Genomic DNA, 15,140 nt, shown 5'->3' on the forward strand with positions numbered 1-15,140 from the left:
GAATCTATATAACTATGCACTTTCCTTTTTCAGAGCCCCTTCTTCCGGTAGACCATCCTGTGCTGACTTCATTGGGGTCTCTTTCAGTCCTCTTTGCATGTAAGCCACTGTTACCTGCCTGGCCTTCACAGCATTTACACTGCCCACTTTCAGTGCAAGGAACCATGGCCTTCTAACTGTTTTCAAAGCACTGAGCCTCTATGGCTGTGCATGCATTATACAACGTAGAAGCTTAGTTATCATGGGAAATAAAAAAATCCCCCAAAAGCACGAGCCCACCGAACGCTGGCGTTCATTTACGTCACCTGCTCTCATCTGTGTAAAAGATGTGGCACAAGATCATTTGTATGTGTGTTTTTTTTAAACTCTAACTTGCATAACAGTTCTTCCAATGTGTGCTAGCATTAATCTTATTTAGAATCTGTGTCATCTTCAAACTTTGCTCTGGTTTTCACTAACAGCTGACTCTATAATGAAGGCATGTCTGTGACTTTAAAAGCACCTTTCATGATATAATACTGTTGTGTGTTCTCTCTCTCTCTCTCCTCAGTTCCATAAGATAAAGTGTGTCCTGCCCTTCCACTTCTTGAAAATTGGCTTAAGGTGGAACCTGTTTTCTTAGTCCAGGTATTCTAGTAAAAGGCATTAATGATACTTTAGGAACTTGATGGCTCTGTGATCAAGTCAATGACCTGTGAATAGTTTTGTTTTTCCTGTAAGCCCAAACTGAGATTGGTCCTCCAAAGACATGTGGCCAGGTGACCTGATGCCGGAACCCATTATGGATCTGATACTTTTCCACTCAAGGTGAGAAACATTTAAGATGAGTACAAAGAATTCCCATCTTGGGCAAAAGAGGTATAAAGGGAAGAAACAAATAATGGAGGGATTCACCAACATGCCTGCTGCACAGGGGGAAAGATCCTGCCCAAGCTAGGAGGCTGCTTAAAGATGATTAGAACAATTGTTTAGGGTGAGAATTTGCATGTAACAAGTTTCTTAGGCTTTGTCTACACTGCAGGGTTTTTGTGCAAGAAGCTTTTTGCGGAAGAGATCTTTCACAAAAACTTCTTGCGCAAAAGCGCATCCACACCTCAAAAGCACATCGCAAAAGTGATGTGCTTTTGTGCAAGAGAGCGTCCACACTACATGGATGCTCTTGCGCAAGAAAGCTCTGATTGCCATGCACAGAATGGCCATCAGAGCACCTGAGCTTTTACTGATAGGCTCTTTTTGTGCAAGAAATCCTTGGAGACCTCTATGCTTATCAAAGAGCCTCTGAGCCAAAGCAGAAATGCTCCAATAACCTCTGAGTCTAGAAGCTGGTACACACTCTGTAAACCACTTTTTCGGGTATTGCTTACAACACATTTATCTGAAGCCAAATGGGATTAGCTATCTCTTGACATATACATTGATATGGGGGGAGGCAGGAGGAACAAACCCAACACCAATTTTGTCATGTTTACATTGCAAGGTGGAATCATGTTGTAACATTTCAGGGGGCGTGTTGTAACTGGATTGCCATGATCGCTGCAGTGTATATGGAAGCTAAGACAAAAGAAAGGAAAGTAACAGGTCAGTCCTGTGATATGACGACCAGTAAAAACAGAACAGCCACACATACTTTATTTGGAACTCCCTACAATACTTTATCAACGAGATAAGGATAGTGCTACCGTTTTTTTCCTTTTTGTCAAACAGGCTGGTAAAGCTAATTACTAGTCATGAGCGTGAAAAGCTAACAACAAAGCTGGCAATGCAACTTCCCCTTCCTCACGAAGAAAGGAGTTTGAGGAGGATGCGTCTCCTTCTCCTGTGTTATTACAGAATACACACTTTCAACAGTATTGCAACAGGGTTAGACAACAAATGTGGCCATGTAAACCAAAAGCTTCCCAGATGCTGATTTTGTCACATCTTTCCATGTTGTTTCTCTAACGAACACTAGACTAGACTATTCGTTGTTTAAGTTTTTCCAGTTACAGACTAACTTGGCTACCCCTTTGAAGCTCATAAATATTACTTCCTTCCCCTAGTCTATCCTATGCATCATTTCTTACTTTTACCCAGTGAAATGGCTGTTTTAAGTCACATCCTGAAATAGATACATACCTACACATCTTCAACCTCTGGCTAGTGCTTTGAATTTTGTTGCATTCAGAGATTACATTATCCACTATATATACTTTTTTTAATATTGATGATGTCTGGTATCAAATTATCTACAGAAATTCAGTCTGAAGCAGCATTCTTCAGAGCAGGAAGTGAAAAGGCAGTTTATTAACGGCACCAAAAAAAAAGGGGGGGGGGGGGAGATGGGCAGAGTCTTAAATATCTGATTCACTCTTATCACTCTTTGCTTACATGAGGTAAGCCAAGCTACCAATACCTGACAAAAGGGTAAGTGGGTCTAATTTGACTAACTACAGGCAATTAAAATCCCCCTAAAACTAATTAAACCAAATGGGACCTGCCACCCTTCGATCAGGCTCCAGTTAAAGGCCTTATCATATAGCCTTTATTCAAATCATCAGTTTCACTTACATCAATGAACTGCCTTGAGGTATACCAATGGAAGTGAAAGTAAACTTGTCCAGGTGCTGCTGACCACGCTTTGCATGTTTTATGAACAGGCTTTGAAGGATTCAAATTGAATTGTTACTTGCCAGTAACGACTGAGTCCACCTGACACACTGAAACTATGAAAAAATATCTATTAGTAATACTTGGCAAGCACAGATTCCCTTGTGCTTGCAGGGATGTAATATCACCCATTGCCCATGTAGTCCCCTGCAGCCCTGTTGTGAAACTGAACATTTATGTACCCAAACATTAAATCGGAAAACATTTTTAAAACCTGATAGAACAGTTAAATTTACACAAAAACTAAACTGGAACTCTGCCAAACCTATCTATAAGGAAAGGACTTCAGACTCTAGGACTGTCAGTCCAGCACTTTTCACAGCATAAAATTCATTCAGCAACAAAACTCTTGCCACACTGGGGTTAACCTGGGAAGTTAATGTTTTCCCTTCTATTTCATAACTTAACATAGATATGAGAAATAAAAGTGTCAAGTAAAAACCATTAAGGCTGCAATGAAAATATTCTGCATGGGATTCAGGAAACAACTTTAAGGGACTTTGAATGAGTTGACAGATTTTTAAACAGCTGAGCTTTTCTTTTAACTGATATTTCAGTCTATTTCACGGATCTATGAAGCAGCAACCCAAAGGAAAGAATTTTGATGAACAACAACAGTATCTTTTCACTTCAGTCCCTGTTCAGAAGAGCTTTGCTTGGGCTTTGGTATTCAGCTGTTATCAACCCGGGCTGTGTTGATAAAAGCTGTGTTACTAAAAGTCAGGCACCGTAGCCGCTCTTGCTGACAAAATCCTCCCAACCAGCAGCCTTCACGTTGTGCGGACAAGGCGCTGTTCACACTGGCTCTTGCTTCAGCAAAACTTTTGTCTTGGGGGAGGGATGGGTTCGCACATCTGAATGACAAAAGTTTAGTCATTCAATTACCAGCGCAGACATAGTCTTATGTAAAGAACTCCTTTCCTTACCCCGGGCATTTTCCTTCCAGACACATCAGATCTGTCACTATTCATATTTTGGTGGAAAGCTAACGGAGAAGTTGGCCAGTCACCCTGGGAGAAACTGTTAAATAAGCAGAGCCTGTCAATTGTTTTCTACACTAAAGTAACCAAAGCAGTATCCAGAGTGGTAGGAAGGGGAAAGAGTGCCCTGATGTAGCCTCTTTTCCATAATTAGGACAGAAGGAATGGGCCTCTGAAAAAAAACAAGTGGTAAGGACAAAGGATCTGAGATAACTTTGCATGTATTCAACATGCTCTAGTAGATCTTGCACAGTTTGTGGCTCTGTCTATGCAGACCAAGTGATGCAACCTTGCAAGTGTACAAGCGGGGTTGTTATGAGGAAAGGAGAAGGCCCTGAGAAGGTAGTACATAAATGATACTCAAGAGGAAAAGGAGATGTTGCACCAGTGCCCACAGCTAAGAAACTAGAATGGAGTAAGCATCTTTTCTCCCAGCTCACAGTAGGGAACCCATACAACTGAATGGCTACTAGCCATCGGTGAGTGAGAAAGCGCATACACTCGTGTAATGACCAGGACTTCTACAAACTCAGTTTGAAATAGATTATTTGGAAAATCAATAGGCCGACGTGAAAATTTGGGATGGATCTGGCCAGATGCCTCTTCAAAGCGGAATTTCTGCATGGCTCTGTCACTGAATCCAACAGAAGCAGCCGCGACCTTGCAGCGTGTCAAACTGCCAGGAGAAGGGATTATTTGAATGTTGCGTGGCACGTGGGTCTGTCTACATCTGAAACATTAGCATGGCAAAGTGGAGACGCTACCCGAGTTCCTCCATCAGCCTAGGAAATCTTCCTCGAGAGGCAGTAGCTAGGTCCATGAAATCTTTTTGTCAATCTGGTGCTATCTACACTGGGACTGAACTATGCTGCTCGGGGATTTGGGTTTTTGTTAAACTTACCAAATTTGTCTAGGCCAGTATGTATGACAGAGAGAGTGGGACTGAAAGATGTCCACAAGTAACAACCCCAGACACAAAGAATAAGCAAGTTGAAGGAAGATTAAAAATAAGCACTTTGCTGCAAAGGCAGAAGAGAGACTGAAAATCTTGAATAGCAACAGGCTTAGAGGAGAAGTACAATATATTCTCATGAAAAGTCCCAAGAGGTTGCTCAAAGGAAAGTTCTAATATGTCCATAAGAATTATTACAAATAAAATAGCTTAATTAGAAGAATATGGACAGAAAACAAACTTACAGGATGAGGAATGGACATCAAAGGGTAGCAAAAGAATGACATACGGGCTGGAAAATATTAGTTTCTTTAAACAATTAGGCAAGGCCATAGCGCAGTATCTTCCAGAGGCCCTAATAAGATCAGGGTCTCATTGTGTTTGGCCCTCCCCTAACATATTAAGGAACAGCTTACAGTTTGTGGTCCTGATCCTGCCATCAGATTTGCGTGCATGACCCTTTGCACTGGCATGGAGCCTGGAACATTTTAAACTCTAGATCCCTACTGCAGAGGGAATTAAAATCTTCCATATCAATTGCCAGTTCACATATTTCAATCAGCTGAGAACTTGAATTTTGACAAGGGAATCAATGGACTAAAACAGAAAGTCTCTAGTTCAGAACAACTTTCTTTCCTCTTATTACACAATTAAATGAGTCAGACATGCCAAGGTTTAACTCTGGGATGCAGGCCTATTTCTTTGTCATTTACAAAACCAGTTATATTAAAGTTAAAAATGTAAAAAGTGCAGGAGTCAGGAAATGAAGTGCCACAGGATTCACGGTAACATGAATTTGCCAGCTTTGTTCACACTGGACTATTAAAGATGGACCTAAGTATACAAAGTTAATTCCTAGAATAATACCACTACAATCTACAGAATCACAGGAGCCAGGAATTTGGCTCCGTATGTGTAATGCAATCAAAAGAACTCGAGGATGAGAACACATTTTCATTTCCTGATTTTAACATCTGAATTCACACTGGTTTATATCACACTGTTATTCATCTGGTTTATATTTATTAAACAAGAAAGGAACTGCTTGACTTAATGCCATTACTCAGATGGCCCACGCAAGCGCCTCATCCCTTATGGAGCACTTTAATGAGATGGGTTGCGGCAAGGAAAAAAGCTCATGCCTTTGCTCTCGGGATTTGTAGGAGAGGGAGAGGAGATGAAGATAGTTCTTGGCACAAGCGTGCTAAAGGAGAGCAATGCATCTGTTTGGGTTGCGACAGTTCTATCTTAGCAACGGGAAAAGACAAATCTGATTATTTTAAACAGAAGCTTATAGCATTTGCATGAAACTGGAAACCACCTATTCCCCTCCGCCACAAGCGTTTTTCTTCTGTCCTCAGCATGAAGAGAGTTTTGGGAGAAGATATGTGAGTGTGAGTGTGAGTGAGAGTGAGAGAGACAGTGTGTGTGTGTAACATTCACAATCTCCTCACGCTCATTGTCTTGCCAAGTGTCCCTTTTAAGTTGGTCAGAGCATGTGCTGGGAACAGTGCACTCCAGCCATCTAATGAAATGGGCATGGCTTCAATTGACTGCTAAAAATGTAACACATTCCCAAGAAGCATGCTTAGACATGTTTTCATCTATTCACAGATTTTAAGATCAGAAGGGATGCCACAGCCGGGGTAAGGGTTTCCCTGAGGGTCACTTCACAGGCTGCTAATTTGGGCCCACATGCTCTTAGAGTCTGGCTTTGGGGGTCTCTAGGCCCATTTTTGGGGTGCAGAGCCTCCTGGAAACCCCTCCTGAGAGCTGAGATCCACTATCCAGGCTCTGTGACTAGTGCCAGCTCCCCAGCAGCTGAAGTCCACTCTTTCCCAGCCTTTTCCCGCTGTGGCCACTATCACTTACAGTTTACTCCTTCAGAGACATAAGATAGCTGAAGCACGTAAACACACAGGAGTCTGGAAGCTTTGCAAAGTCTAGCTCTCTTTACTTTAGACAGCATGAGAAATACACAGAGCCAGACAACTAGGGTTGCCAGGTGTTCAGTATTGACTTCAACAGTCCGGTATTTTTGCCTTCTGTCCGGTAAAAAAATTCAGAAAATTCCAGGCACCTAAAATTTCTGTATTTTCTGTATTTTTTCCGGGCCAGGAGGTGAAAATCCTGGGTGCTTACCGGGCTCCGCAGGGAAGCTGTCCAGCCTAGAGCCGGGAGACAAGATGGCTTATGGCCGCCGACAGCTTGTTAGGGCCAAAAAGCCTCAAAAGCATTTCTTAAAGGGCCACGCTGGTTTAAAAAAAAAAACATTTTTTTTTCCTCAACAACTTTAGTCTCCCCCTTTCCCTCCCTCCCCACAACAGAATTTTTTCCTGGTGTTTTTTGTTTTTTTGGGGGTGGGGAGGGTGTTTGCTATTTTTGGTTAAACCACCTGGCAACCCTACAATCGAGCACACCTCTTTCCATTTTCCTGCCTCAGTTTCCTCACCGCTCTTGAGTATTCTTTCAATTTTCTCTGGGTTTAGGTCAAGAATCTTTCCATGTCCTCTTCCTTCCTGCTGCTAAAATGGCCGGTAAGAGCCACCTCACCTGGTGATCAGAGGAGTCCCCACCAAGTGATCTGTCAAGTTACCTCCCTTGGGAGAGGTTCAGACTTGAGAAATGGGTTTGCCCTGGGTAATAGCCAACTTTACTCACAGGGAAGCCACTGGGGACAAAGAACCATCAAGGTTTAATGTCCCTTTATTGTATCACCTTGGAATTTCAAACATGGAGGTAGAAAGACAGAGAAGGCAGACAAGACCGGTATCCAAAATGGTGTTTGCCATCTGTCACATGTACAAAGCCTTTCCCCAATTACAAACAGAATTGATAAGTTTCAGAGGAGTAGCTGTTTCAGCAAAAGAGGGAAAGACTAAGAAATGTAAGCTCTCAAAAACATCAGCAACGGACCATTAGAGAAGGCTATTTATAATTTAGTTCCCTCCCCCTGTACTAAAACTTAGTAAAATACTTTGGTCTTGTCTGTATCCAAAGTGCACCAGTTTAATTATAGGTATGATTTGAAGCTGGTTTAAGCTACAGGGGAGCAAAACCCTGTTACGTCAGGTTTAAACTGAATTCAGAGACCCAGAGGGCTTTTTGCCTTCCTCTGCAGAGGTCACTTGCTGGTTTCAACGAGAATGAATGGTGGATTCCCTTGAAGTCTTTAAATCCAGATTTGAGGCCTTTCAGTATCTCGGCCAGACTATCACAGGACTGGTGGGGTGAGGTTCTGTGGCCCGTGATGGGCAGGTGGTCAGACAAGGGCCACTGTCCTAGGATGGTCCCTTCTTTTGTACTGGTTTAACTAAATCAGTTGTTAACTCATGGTGGCATGCATTTCTGAATATGGGCATAGCCTTATCCAAATACCAAGAGGCATGCATTCAGTCCGGAGATAGGATTATTTTGTTAATTTGATATATACATACAACAACAATAAAATCTTCACCCGGGGCACGTCTGAATTGAATTCCACATGATCTTTCGGGCACCTCAGAAAACAACAGCGAATCCCCTCCCCCCAAAAAACACCCTCTTTTTAAAGCTGACCTATTCCCCACCAACAGCTGAATGGAATCTCCTCAAGTTTCTCTTCTGTCGTAAAGCCAAGCCTGGGCCACTTCAGTGCAAGAGGAATATTTTGGAGCAAATTATAAGCACATGCAAAGGGGAGGTTCTAGCTGTGAAAAGTTAAGGCGAGAGTCTTCAATCACAAAAGTTATAATAAAAAAGTTGCTTTTTGCTACATACTTCTTTGTGGAAAAGGCTCTTCGCCAGCAAATGCCAAACCAAGGGCCAAGAATGCACTTCGCGTTTCATTTAAAGAAGTAGGGGAAAGTTAACAGGATCTGTTCCAGCTGGGAGTAAGGTCTAAGCAATTTAAAAAAAATAAATATTAAGCACTAGAACAAAGGGGAAAGAGACGTGGAAAAAGAGTAGAGAAAAACATGACACTTGTTTCCATTTCCATATTCTGTAATTTTATAATAGGCTCTAGCTGCACAGTCTAATGAAAAATGACAACATGATGTTTCCACATAATATACACAGACACATTTGCTAGGAGATCCTGATTAACAGGCTGCCTGGGATGTATCTAATATGTGCTCAGACTCCAGCCAAGATGTTTACATGACATTAGGTTATAAACCCACAAGCTCTCATTAATCAATGCTAAAATCCAATCCTGTTTCCTCCCAAATGAATGTGACACTACAGGTTGAACCTCCCTTAGCTGGGATTCTCCGATCCGGCAACATCTGTGGCCTGGCAGGGCCATGGATGTTGCTGGACCACAGAGCCCTGAAGGTGGGAGCAGGAGCCACCTGAGAGAAGCGGGGGACTAAGCAGCCCCGGCTGGGACAAACATTAGCGGGGGAACCCCTGCCCTGGCCAGGAAACCCCAGCAACAGGTGGTCAGGCGCCAACAGGGCAGCTCCCGCCACCTGGCATCAGCTGGGCCAGGGGGCTGGGGAATCCCGGGCCCAAGCCAGTGAACCCCAGGCTGCCGCAGGGCTGCTGGTGGCATGTGGCCCAGCTAAGGAACTGTGGGAAACACCCTTTGGCAGCAAGGGCTGGGCTGACTGGGCAGCCCCAGCTGGGGAACACCTCCCTCCCCGCTGAAGCAGGGCTGGCAGAGGCAGGCAGCTCCGGCTGGGAACCCCGGGAATGCCCAGTGGCAATAGGGCCAGCAGCTGTGCCAGGAAGTCCCTGGGGGATCCTGGGGCAGCAGGCAGCGGGGTGGGGAACTTGTTCTAGGCAGGGAGCCCCAGGGAGAGGAACTTCGGAGGAGGGCAGCCATCAGGAGAGCCCTGACCTCCTCTGCTCCGGCAAACTCCCTGGTTCGGGACAGCTCAGGTCCTGAGGGTGCCAGACCAGGGAGGTCCAACCTGTAGTTCTTTGCGAACAATACAGGGTTTACCAGAGTATGCTAAGCCTGGGATTCACGCAGTGGGTCTAGGGGTTCTGTGAGAAAACGGTAATGACAGTTGCATGACCCTGTTATTTTGTTCCTCATTTTCTGATTGTTTTCAAGAAAACAAAAATTAGTTATAAGAAATCAAAATAGAATTACAAATCTGTGTATTTATGTGGGTACCAACTGAATTTAATATCACAGTATTTTAAGGGCTCTGCCGAATTTTTAGAAGCTTCAAGGGCTCCGCAGCTGAAAAAGTTTGGTAAATCCTGGAACAATGTATTTTATTAAGAGCAATCTACAATAATGGTGAAGATAATATATAGAAAACCAGACAGGTTACAAGAGTGACAGATTTTGCAACAGCAAGACAGTATTATAGGTTGAACCTCTCTAGCCGAGCATTCTAGGGCTGGCAATATCCATGGTCCAGCATTGTTTTAGTTAGCTGCATGTCCACTCCACTTTTCATGGGTGTGGGCAAGTTTCCCGCAATCTTTCCCACGACCAGGAGCAGCTAACAGGGAGTTTGGAGAGGGAGTTCTCCAGGTAAAAGAGGAGAATCTGAGGAACTGTCCTGGATTGAAGTGTCATTAGAGGAGGTTTTGGAACAAATAGAAAAATTTAATGTTAACAAATCTCCGGGACCGGATGGCATTCATGCAAGGGTTCTAAAAGAACTCAAATGGGAAATTGCTGAACTATTATCTGTGGTTTGTAACCTATCCTTTAAAGCGGCTTCCGTACCTAATGACTGGAAGGTAGCCAACGTGACACCAATATTTAAAAAAGGCTCCAGAGGCGATCCTGGCAATTACAGACCGGTAAGTCTAACTTCAGTACCGGGCAAATTAGTCGAAACAATAGTAAAGAATAAAATTGTGACGCATGTAGAAGAACATAATTTGTTGCACAAAAGTCAGTGTGGTTTCTGTAAAGGGAAATCACGTCTTACTAATCTATTAGAGTTCTTTGAAGGGGTTAACAAACATGCGGACAAGGGGGATCCAGTAGATACAGTATACTTGGATTTTCAGAAAGCATTTGACAAGGTCCCTCACCAAAGGCTCTTGTGTAAATTACATTGCCATGGGATAAGAGGGAAGGTCCTATCTTGGACTGAGAACTGGTTAAAAGACAGGAAACAAAGGGTAGGAATAAATGGTAAATTTTCAGAATGGAGAGGGGTAACTAGTGGTGTCCCCCAAGGGTCAGTCCTGGGACCAATCCTTTTCAACTTATTCATAAATGATCTGGAGAAAGGGGTAAGCAGTGAGGCGGTAAAGTTTGCAGATGATACCAAACTGTTTAGGATAGTCAAGACAGAAGCAGACTGTGAGGGACTCCAAGAAGATCTCACCAAACTGAGTGATTGGGCAACAAAATGGCAAATGAAATGTAATGTGGATAAGTGTAAAGTAATGCACATTGGGAAAAATAACCCCAACTATACGTAAAGTATGATGGGGGCTAATTTGGCTACAACAAATCAGGAAAGAGATCTTGGAGTTATCGTGGATAGTTCTCTGAAAACTTCCACACAGTGTGCAGCGGCGGTCAAAAAGGCAAATAGGATGTTAGGAATTATTAAGAAAGGGATAGAAAATAAGACACAAAATATCTTACTGCCCCTGTATAAAACTATGGTACTCCCACATCTTGAATACTGTGTACAGATGTGGTCTCCTCACCTCAAAAAAGATATTTTGGTCTTGGAAAGGGTTCAGAAAAGGGAAACTAAAATGATTAGGGGTTTGGAACGGGTCCCATATGAAGAGAGGTTACAGCGACTGGGACTTTTCAGTTTAGAAAAGAGGAGACTGAGGGGGGATATGATAGAGGTATATAAAATCATGAGTGGCATGGAGAGGGTGAATAAGGAAAAGTTATTTATTAGTTCCCATAATAGAAGAACTAGAGGACACCAAATGAAGTTAATGGGTAGCAGGTTTAGAACTAATAAAAGAAAGTTCTTCTTCACACAGCGTGTAGTAAACCTGTGGAACTCCCCACCAGAGGAGGCTGTGAAGGCTAGGACTATAACAGAGTTTAAAGAGAAGCGAGATAATTTCATGGAGGTTAGGTCCATAAAAGGCTATTAGCCAGGGGATAGAAATGGTGTCCCTGGCCTCTGTTTGTCAGAGGCTGGAGAAGGATGGCAGGAGACAAATCGCTTGATCACTGTCTTTGGTTCACCCTCTCTGGGGCACCTGGTGCTGGCCACTGTCGGCAGACAGACTACTGGGCTGGATGGACCTTTGGTCTGACTCAGTATGGCCGTTCTTATGTTATGTTCTCAAAGTGTGTTTACAGCCACCCGTCCTGGCTCTCAGTGTTCTGTGCTGTTATCTAGCTCTAATTTAAGCCTAAATGTCTTCTAACAGTCAGCAAGCAGTGCTGGTAATGCTGCTAGACAATATTGATTTCCTGTGGTCCGGCAAATTCTCCGGTTTGGCAGAGATTCAACCTGTAGTAGCTAGCCCATAAGTTATGGAAATTCCCTACAGTACTGTCCGTGGAAATGTTAATAGCCAAAGAAAGGAGCACACGATGTACTTCCCTGAACTGGGACTCTCTGGTCCAGCAACATCCAGACCACGGATATTGCTGGACCACAGAGCCGAGGAAGAGGGGAGGTCTGGTGGCGGGGCAGGAGTGCCGTAAGGGGGGCACCAGTGACTCAGCCGGGAGCCCAGTGTGTGGGGGGAGGATGGACAGCATAATGGGGAGTTCAGGGGCGGGAAGCAGAGCTGGGGGGGGGGGGGAATCGGGAGCTGGGGGGGGCTGGATGGGAGGAGGGGAGGCCGGAGGAAGGGGGGGCGGGAAGCAGAGCTGGGGGGGAGTGTGCAGCCACTGGCTGCAGCTGGAGTCCAATAGGCCACGCCCCTGGCAGGCACTCCCTCTAGTTGCTAGTAGAAGCCGGGCGGGGGCACGGGAGTGGCTGGGTGTCCCCGCCCCACTTTTGCACGCGACCACAGGGCTCCCAGCGCCAATCGCGACCTGGCTCCATCGCCCCCTCCGGCACCCAGCCAGGAATTCAGAAAATACCGGACATTGTACGTATCCGGTATTCTCTGAATTTTTCTACCAGACAGAGGGCGCAAATACCAGACTGTCTGGTAGAAAACCGGACGCCTGGCAACCCTAGAATGTATTATAGAATTAGTGCGTTAAAAACAGCCTAAGATGGCCCACATTCATCCGAGACAATGTAAAACATCTGTAAATTCACGAATAAGGAATACTGCTTTAGTGACATAATTTTCGATACGTAAGACCTGCATTTCCCTCCACCTACTTGTTTTATTCACACAGATTTGGGGCAGGAAACTGTGTTACACGTTACCCTGCCAACATGAGGCTGTGGCTTCTAGGCACTATTCTAATACAAATAAATTAATAAAAATTAATCATGCCATATTGGTACCAAATTCACCTCTCCAGAACAGGAGACATTAGAATAAGTGTACTAATGTATTGTGATTTATTACATCTTGATAAGTTTTAACACCCTATGTTATATTAATTTGTTCACAACTTACTCAACATTAACACATTTTAATTAATGAAATTAAATGTATAAGGCTCATTGAGCTACAGTGAAACCTTTGTTATCCGACACTGTTAACCAGAAAACTTTGTTAACTGGCATTGCCCCCAGCCACAATACTGTCACATCTTCAGGTGCACACGCCTGGCTTGGTTTACCATGACTGGCTTAACAATTTTTTATTTAAAAAGTAGCAAACATCTTTAACTCAAAATAGAAATGTGAGACCAACTGCCACATACTACAAAACTACCAATATTAAAAACTTGAGTTGTACTGTATTATTGTCCATTGGTTTTTCCTAGGTTGATGGGACCCTCAGATAACCAGAATTTTTAGATAACCGGAACACGCTAATCCCGAAGCGTGCCAGATAACACAGGTTTTACTGTACTACTAAGAGTTTGGCTAAGAACCCAAGATCCAGTGAGTTTGAAAAACATGGTAAAATTATTTAAATGTACTCAACTCGGGTTGCTTGCTCTCACAAAAGCTAAAACTCCATGTGTAACCCTGTTACTTTTTGGAACTGCGGAGACTCAGCACTGTTCCTTGCCTTAAACATCTCCTCCCTCGCCGGGGAAGTACAACATAAGAGAAACAGTTAAGGGCACAAGATATGGGATGAGCTGCACCTACTTATGCCAAGTTGGAATTTAGCCCAGTAAGTAAATAACTGGAATCAACACCCTAATCTAATGCTGAAATGGTGATTCAGGAAGTAGCACTGCCCTCAGTCTCTAGTATATAAATCCTACACCATGAGGTTGCTTTGCTGATGGATGTCCCATGTTTCTGACGAGACATAAAAACCAAACTCTAATAACCACCAGTGGTCTAGATCAGTGATGGCTAATCCGTTACAGGCAAAGAGCCAAAATAATTGTGCATGTAGCGCAAAGAGCTGGGTTGTCCAGCAAAAAAAAAAAAAAAAAAAAAAAAAAAAAGCCCCCCCAGAGTTGTTGAGGAAAAAAAACCAAAACACCCTGTCCCTTTAAGAAATGTAGTTAAAGGCTTTTTGGCCACATCAGGCTCCCACTGGCTGCTACCATCTTGAAGACGCCATTTTGAATGCCCATGCCGGATGGCTCCCTTGCCCTCATGAGCACAGGGAGCCAGGAGGCGGGGGCTGTTTTCAGGGACGGCTTCAGAAGCTGCACTTTCGGGGACGAGCTGCGGGTTGGCCATGGCTGATCTAGATCCTATACATCTTTTGTCATGAATGGGGATCAATCATAGAATACTAGGACTGGAAGGGACCTCGAGAGGTCATCGAGTCCAATCCCCTACCCCCATGGCAGGACCAAGTACTGTCTAGACCATCCCTGATAGACATTTATCTAACCTACTCTTAAATATCTCCACAGATGGGGATTCCACAACCTCCCTGGGCAATTTATTCCAGTGTTTGACCACCCTGACAGTTAGGAACTTTTTCCTCATGTCCAACCTAAACCTCCCTTGCTGCAGTTTAAGCCCATTGCTTCTTGTTCCAGGATGCTAGAAAGGATGCATGACGGAGTAGTTGCAATGGTGAAATGGAACCATTAGCATTCTACCGGTCCTGTTTTCCAAACCTACATAAAAATCCTGTTCCACTTTCAATTGCTTCTGACATTCTTCCATTTCTAGCCTAGTCACTAAGCAGGGCTGCTGTGTGCCATTAAGAGTCAGCCCTAGGGATGTTAAATTTTGATCAATCAGCTAATTGAGTAGTCATGGGGGCTCTTGTATATTTCAAAGGGAGAGGCGCTGCAGTCCCTGCGTCCCTGCTCACACCATTTCCCCCGCTGCCTAGCCTCCCCTCCCTCTCCCCCTGTGGAGACAGTGCTGGGGGAGGGGGGAGAACACAGCTTTTAAGCTGACTCCCCCCAGCAACGGCTCCTGATCCCCCCCCCTTTGTGACACTGATACAGAGGCAGCAAGGGGCAGGGAGCAACTAGTTCAGCCTAGGCTTAGCAGGTAGTCGACTAGTCGCTTGCATCCCTACTCAGCCCCATGGCTCTGGTCCTGGTTTCAATCTCATGAGGGCGCCAGAGCTCTGGGCTTTAGGCTGCAGCTCTGTTCCTAGTTTCATTCCTGTAG

General features: G+C 44.2%; 1 protein-coding gene across 3 annotated transcripts in view; it reads right to left on the reverse strand.

Annotated features, from left to right (window-relative positions):
• RNF24 (ring finger protein 24) overlaps window positions 1-15,140 on the reverse strand; it is a 74,945-nt gene that overhangs the window by 38,497 nt on the left and 21,308 nt on the right. The window lies entirely within an intron of this gene.

Source organism: Pelodiscus sinensis, chromosome 4 (genome assembly GCF_052426305.1).
Source record: "Pelodiscus sinensis isolate ZL-2025 chromosome 4, ASM5242630v1, whole genome shotgun sequence".
NCBI classification, from domain to species: Eukaryota; Metazoa; Chordata; order Testudines; family Trionychidae; genus Pelodiscus; species Pelodiscus sinensis.